Source organism: Melozone crissalis, unplaced genomic scaffold (assembly GCF_028551555.1).
Source record: "Melozone crissalis strain CALT ecotype California unplaced genomic scaffold, PUWL_Pcris_2 ptg000073l_1, whole genome shotgun sequence".
Lineage (NCBI taxonomy): Eukaryota > Metazoa > Chordata > Aves > Passeriformes > Passerellidae > Melozone > Melozone crissalis.
In genome coordinates, this window is record NW_026535850.1 from 9,577,257 (window position 1) to 9,585,000 (window position 7,744).

A 7,744-nucleotide genomic window follows, 5' to 3' on the forward strand; every position below is an offset into this window, starting at 1 on the left:
CCGCAGTATCACATTGGTTCAATGTGGCTCCAATGTGCCAGAATGGATTTTGGTTTCATGGAGTTCTGCTGTGTCACCATGGACCCTTTGTTCCATGAGTTTGCACCGTGTCACAGCTGAGTCCTTGGTTCTGTGAGGCCTTGCCAACACCAAATCTCAAAAATATCAGAATAAGACTCATTAACACTAATTTGCACGTTGCCTCCGCTTGAGGCGTGATGATCTGATTCAGGAATGGCATGGTGACAATCCCCCTGCTGCTCAGGCCACACAGACACCAATGTGATAGATGGCAAATGGCATTTATTAATGGTTACGCGGGGTTATATAATGGCGGTTAACGGTCAACAAAACGGGGGGCTAAGTAACTTTAACAGTAAAGGGGAGGGGTTCTGTCTACCCATAACATCGCGAGATCTTCTGATTGGTCCCTAACCTCCCAGATTTGCCTCCCCCCCTTTATGATTAATTAAAACCACAGAAAGTGTAAAGGTTATAAAAATACAAAGGCTATCAAACTGATACATGGCAAAACTGACAACTGGTAAAAAACAATACAACATGTCTGCAACTAACGCGCTTCAAAGCAACTGTTGGTGGTCAACAAATAAAATGTTAACTTTTTCTAACTGGTTTTTAACAAACAATACTAACTTGTTTTGACTTGTTGACTTGTTTAAAATGCAAGGTCTAAAAATCAATGTGAGGAGTATCATAGCAACTGGGCCTAATAAGGAGGAAACAACGGTGGTCAGCTATGGGGACTAGTCAAACTATGACTCAAACTGTCTTTGCTGGGCTTTTCTCTCAGTCTTTCTCTGTGCTAGCCTTTCTTTCAGTTTGCCTATGGAGTCTCTTACGACTTCGATATGGTCTGTGTAAAAACAACATTGTTCTTTCAAGGCAGCACACAGGCTTCTCTGTTGCATGAACAGGAGGTTCAATTCTTGTCTCTTCTGCAGGACGGTCACAAGTTTTTGCAACTCTTGTTGTGTTGGTACTTTTGTAGAGGCTTTTCTTTGTTGATGTTTGGGACGTAAAATGAAACTGGAGGAGCATCATCTGGATGGAGGAAGAAGCTGAAGAAACAGTTTTTGAGATCAATGATCACAAGTGGCTAATCATTGAGAGTGAAGGAAGTCTTTGCTGAAGCAGTTCTATGTCCTCAATGACTTCATTGATCTTCTTGAGGTTGTGCAGCAGTCTCTATGAGCCTGAAGTTTTCTCCTGAATGACGAACACTGCAGAATTCTATGGACTTGGTCTCTAGAGGGAAAGTCTTGCTGATCAAACACTAGCATGACTTGTTCTGCTGCATGTGGTGGCAAAGCGATAGCTTTGGCTACTTGGGTGTTGGTGTTCTCTGGAACAGTCAGTAGTGGTTGAAGAGCTTTGGCTAAGTCTGTAAGCTCTTCATTCTGATTTGCTGAAACAATCGAAGGATAAATGACAAGTCTAAGGATGCTGCTTCTGTCTTTACTAATTATTAAAAAGTCTTGTCTTTTGGGCAAAGTTCTAGTGACACTAGTAGGTATCACTGTGTGGTTCTCATCTATGAAGCAACGTAAAGTCTACAATCTTCTGTGGGTGAAGCACAAGGGCTGGAATCTCTGTGCAGTCGTGCAGTCGTGCAGTCAACATCTGTGCTTCTTCTTTTTTTTTTTTTTTTTTTTGCTTGTGGAATGGTCAGCATTTTCTTGCCCATGCTTCTTGTCAGCATTCTCATGCTCTTGATCAAGTTTCACATTATTTACTGAGGTCTACCTGGACTTTTGCACCTGCTAAAACACAAACAAATCCACGTCCCCGCAGGGACTGGAGGATTATCTCAAAATCTTGGAGGTGAAGAATGGTCCTGATGTGAAAATAAAACATTGATCTGTTCTGTTTCAGTCTCTATGCAATATTGCATAGGGAAATGTAAGATAACAACAATTAGAAATCAATCAGACAATACACACAACTAATAACACATCTGAAATCATACAATTATCAGTCACTACAACACTGAACTGTCATCCCAGAGTCTGCGACATCTGATGAACCTTGAAACAACAGAGAATTGGAGAACTCATGTCCGGATTCATGTTTCTCCAAACTCCCTTTGAAATCAGGCTCAGCTATCATACATGGTCAAATTGCCAAGCCAAAAGGACTTGAATACTTTTTGATGCAGAAAACATCTGGGTTGATTGTCAATCATTCCATTCAAGTAGAGCTAGACCTTGGCCAGAGTTCAAACTCTAATTGATGGACATCACTTAATATATTTTAAAACAAGACTGTTAAAACCAGCAATTATGAATAGGAAACCTTACGATTAAAGATCAATCAAACCATTAAAGAATTGAATCCCTCCAAAACTTCTGTCAGGACAGAAATTCTTCAAACACAGCAAACCTCTTGAATTCTCGGCTGAGGTACTGTATAATAACTGAAGAAATAATAACTGAAGAAAACCACGAAACTGGCAATCTGGATTTAAAAGAAACCTAAAAAATATGAGTAGTTAAGAAACAAAAAGACAAGATTCTGAGGAGACACATGTCATGTAGATGATCACACAAAGATATAGTGAAACACATGAAAGCTGGCTATTGGGGTTGGCTGCGTGCCTGCTGCTGCGGGACCGGAGCAGGGCCGGTACCTCAGGCACCCTCTGCACCTCGACCATGCCCCGTCTCTGCTTGTGCCGTCACGGGAGTGCAGGCGCTTCCGCCCTGACCACGCCTCCCCTGCACTTGTCTCGGCGCAGGTGCGGTCTCGGGAACGTCCTCTCTGCCTGTGACCAACACCTGCGCTGTCCCAATCCCGATCTGGCTCCGTTCCCGCTTGGCGGTGTCTGTGCCGCGTCTGAGAACTGGGGAAAAACCCTCCCCTCTTTCCTGCCAGCATGTGTGGTGTCCTGCAAACCTTCTCTGTTCCTGCCGACCATGTCCGCGTCCCTCCACCCTGGGGTTCGCCACCCTGCGGTGCGGAAGGCGGAGGCTCCGCCCAGGCTCTCAGACTCTGAGTTAATGACGGTGCCTCGCGCCTCCGAGTTAAGGGCGGTGCCTCGCGCTTCCTCCAACAGCCCCTCCCAAAATGACTGCGCCTGCTCTTTTCCATCAGCCGGCGCGCCTGGGCTTGGGAGCCGCGAAGAGCATCCCCGCGGCTGCGAATCCCTGCACTCAGCAAAATCACAATCACCCACAGTCTGCGTAGCCGCCCCAGCACCCAGCCAGGGCACCACCAGCAAACAGTCCTGCGCGACTTTCCATGTTTCTTGCTCCTGCCGTGTTTTCCGTAGAGCCCACACGACTCTCCCCCATAATTTGAGATTCTGCCCTGAGCCTGAGGATATGGCCTCCTCGGCTAGGGTCTTGGTACACCTATACCACATTTCTGTGTGGAGAATATCCACTGGCTGCCCAATAACCCCAATCCGCAGTAGCCTCGATACTACGAGGGCAAAATCCCCTGGCTTGCAGTCAACACCCCACTGCCTATGAACCTGAAAAATGACCTTTGCGAGGGCCTCCATTCCTCTTGCTGGTCCAGGAGTATCCTCCCCGCTGAGCTGGGCCAGCGGCTGCGGCCGTCGTTCACCCGACCAGGCGATCCCTGTCTCCCGGGCAAAGTCCCAGGTTTTGGCACCACTTTGTTGCCTCCGCTTGAGGCGTGACGACCTGATTCGGGAATGGCACAGCGACAATCCCCCTGCCGCTCGGGCCACGTACTCGCAGACACCAATGTGGTGGACGGCAAATGGCATTTATTAACGGTTACACGGGGTTATAAATAACGGGGGTTAACGGCCAACAAAATGGGGGGCTAAGTAACTTTAACAGTAAAGGGGAGGGAGTCTCTCTACCCGTAACATTGCGAGATCTTCCGATCGGTCCCTAATCTCCCACATTTGCAGTTTAAGAGGGCATCATTTATTCAGGCCTGAGGTCTAGCAAGGGATAACTCCTAACATTATGTGAACATGTAATTCTACCAATGTCACCAAATGTGTATTACAATTTATCCAATATCGTAAAACCCACTCCAAGTTCCCAGATTTAGTCCTTTTTTCTATCACTGCATTCTTGAGCCAGATGTCTTCTTGTCTTCCAACCATTCCTGCTGGGAAGGCAGCCCCTGCATGCCTTGTTCCTGTGCTAAAAGCTCACAGGCACAGTAAAAATTAATTAACCCTTTTGATAATGAGCCAAAGGCTTTGTGTGGGCAGGCAGAGGGAGGCAGGAGGCAGAGCTGTCAGCAAAGGAAGGGCCCAGCCAGGTGGGGCAGCCAGGGGATGCCGACAGCCTGCAGGGACAGAGGCACAGGGCAGGGACTCCATGGGACAGCCTGGGCTGCACAGGGCACAGGGATGGGCAGCAGCTGCAAGACAGCCCTGACAGAGCCAACTTGGGCAGCACTTTGGCCATGGCTGCTGGCCCTGGGGCCAGGAGGGGACAAGTGACCCTTGCAGGCCTGGGGCCGCATTGCCTCCTTGTCCCTGCTCAGCAGCCTGGCAGGGGCCACCCCATGTTCCTGCCCTTGCCATAGCACATCCCCACATGCCAGTGCCCATCCCAGGAAGAGCCCTGAGCAAGGAAGGAGGGACAGGATCTGCCTGGCCAGGGGCTGGGGCTCAGGCCTTGGCCCTTTGCATTCCTCAAACACATCCAGGTTTGCTCAGGACCAGAGACACCTTTCCCTTGCTTGTCCCCACCAGATATCACTGCCTCCAGTGTTCTGCTCTGCCTGGAGAACTTTCTCAGTTGTGTCCCTCAGTGGGACCCATTAAAACTTGTAGAAACTTTGGAGTTTAAATTTAATTTTTAGTTCCTGAGAAGTTCTTTGAACACTCTCTGGGACTGAGTCTTATGTAAACAGCAGCAAAGCCCTGAGAGGGTCATTAAAGTCCTTGTGCTGTGTCTGTGCTGCTGAGCTGGGCTGGGCTTCTGCCACAGGAGCTCTTGGAAACCAAGAACACAAAAAGTCATTTCTCCTGATGAGCAGCTTTTCTCTCAGTCCAGCAGGGCTGAGGGCACTGCTTGCAGGTACCTGAGAGCAGTGAAACAGAGAGAGACTTAAAGGAACTGGAAGGACAATTTTGAGCTCATTCATGGAGAAATCTTCCCAGTTTTTGACACAGTCAGTTTCTGGCTGCAGGGATCTCCTAAAGCTGGAGATGGCAGGACTGATGTGACTGTAAGGATGGCTCTGCTGCCCTTTCTGCTTTGGGGGAGGATGTGCTGTAGAGCGGGGTTGCCCTGGGCACCGTCAGAGGGACAGGGCAGGACGGCTCCTGCTGCCAGGGACGGCTGCAGGGGGTGAAGCTGGGGCTGCAGCCAGGGCTGCCCAGGGCTGTCCTGCAGAGCAGCTCCTGCAGCCCTCAGGGCTCTTGGCCAGCCCAGGGCATGTGCCACCTGCCAGGGGCGGCTCTCAGCCTGCCTGGCAGCTCCCCATGGACGCTGCAGGTGAGCTGTGGGTGCACCGAGTGACTCCTGCCAGGGCAGGTCCTGCTGCTGTGAAGAGGGTGCTGTGTGGGCCAGGGCTGCTCAGAGCTCCAGCTCATTCCCAGCTCATTCCTGAGGGGACTTTTCATTGGGTCATTCAGGGCAGGGGTTTCCTGCTTGGGTCTCTGCTTTCCTGAATCTGTGCTCCCACTTCTCCCTGGCTCAGCTTGGTGGCAATGGAAACTCAGCTGTGCAGGGCAGAGCAGGGGCTGAGGCTCTTCAGCCATCACACTGAGTTTTCCTGGGAACCTCAGCAAGAGCCCACACCTGCCCAGCCTCCAGATCCATGCAGCATCACCTTTCCCTGGTGCCCAGGCTGGGGAAGCTGTTCTTTAATCCCTGCAGGGCCGAGCAGTTGCAGGGCAGGGCTGGCCCAGGGGCTGGGCTGGGCTCTGGCAGCTCTGGCAGGGAAGGAGCCCGGGGCCACAGAAGCAGCTCGGGGTGGGACAGCTCCAGCAGCAGAGCCGTGGGCAGGGAGGGAGGGAGGCAGTGCCGAGGGCAGCCCTGCTGCAGGGCAGATGTGGCACCTGCTGGGCCTGCCCTGCAGGGCAGACACTACCCTGAGCAGCACAGCTCTTGTGTCCCCTCGCAGCCAGCACAGCCCTCAGCCCGGGGGCTCAGGGCCCTCAGTCCCTCCTGGGCTGGCAGAGGAGCCCCAGAGATGAAGGGCATCTCTGTGGCCATGTGCCCATTCCCTGCTGACCAGGGCCTGAGGGCCACTGTCCTGCCCTGCTGCTGCCTGGCAGGGGCTGGGCAGGGCTGGCCAGGGAAAGGCTTTTCCTCAGGCCCGGCTCTCTCTCTCCTTGCCTTGCCCAGGTGCTGCTGGCATTGCTGAGGGGCTCTCTGCATTGGCAGCTCCAGCTGCAGGGCCAGGCCCAGCCCTTGGGCTCCTCCTGTGCAGGCTGAGCACAGCAATGGGGTGTCCCAGCTCCCTGTGCCCGGGGAGCTCTGGGCAGGGCAGCCTGGGACCCTGGCAATGAGTCCACTCTCCTCAAGCAGTGCCATGGACAGGACCCTTGGTGTGTCCTCAGGATGCCATCCAAGCTGTCAGCTGCCTCCAGGGGACACTGGGGGACAGGAGTGTCCTTGGCCAGAGTGGGGCTGAAACTCTGAGAAAGGCTAAACCAGTTTGCTCTGCTGTGGGTTCCTCTGCTCTCAGTTGTGTCAGGCTGATTTCCAGGGGAACACAGGGACTGCCCTGGATCACAGAAAAGGGCAGCTGGGGACAGACGGAGTGACAGAGCAGCTCCCCTAGCCCTTCACTGAGTTCCAACCACTGCTCTTGCCTTGCACAGCTGTCTCTGCTCTCCCTGGGCGCAGCAGGAAACCCTCTCAAACTGCCTTTGGCCATCACCCTCCCTTAGTCCTGGGACAGGAGATGCTGCTGAGCTCCTCAGCCTCAGAAGCTGTTTGAGCTGATGGAATCCTACCCCAGGACTTGCCCCTGTCCCCATTCCATGACCCCACTGCTTCAGAGCAGAGCTGACCCCTTGGTGTCCATGGGCAGAGCCCCTGCTCATCACAGCAATGGGGCCAGATTCCAGCAAAATTCCAGGCACGGGCCTGAAGGAAGAGCTCTGAGAAAAGGAAAACTGGGGGGCACAGAGCAACAGGGGCAGGGCTGGGGGAAAGGGCTTGGACAGAGCTCAGCAAAGTCTGCCCTGACTTGTCACTGTCTCCCCTTTGAACAGCTCCCCATGACCCACTGTCTCTCAGCCAGTATCGGCATCAATTGTTGCAATAAAGGTGGTGTATTGGGATGGCCCCAAATTTGCCAGGCTCCACAACATTTGCCCTGTGCACCTGACCTTGTTGGGGTCATTATCATGCTGTCCATCCCTCCCAAAGAGTGCCTCCAATACTGCCACTTCTCTCAGCTGTTGGATTCCATCCTCAAGAGTCTTCCAGCACATTCTATGGTGCTGCTCCTGCATTCTCTCCCTGTGAACAAACCTCTCTCTGACACTTATTAAAAGCCCTGGCTCCCTTACAAAAATCTGATTGATACCTGAGTGCTGGGTCAAGCGTCCCAAATTCCTTGCCTCACCACCATCCAGCTGAACACCTGTACCCATAAGATCCCAGACCCAGAGTAACCAGGTTGTATAAGCCTCACGTCCCTGTCGTACAATGTCTGTGTGCAGATTACAGAGACTTTTGTACATCAGGGACTCAGTGATGATCTCAACCATTGGCTCCCCTGTGAGTTGTGAGGGCCCTCCATTCTTATCCTTGTCTGGGTGCTCTGATTT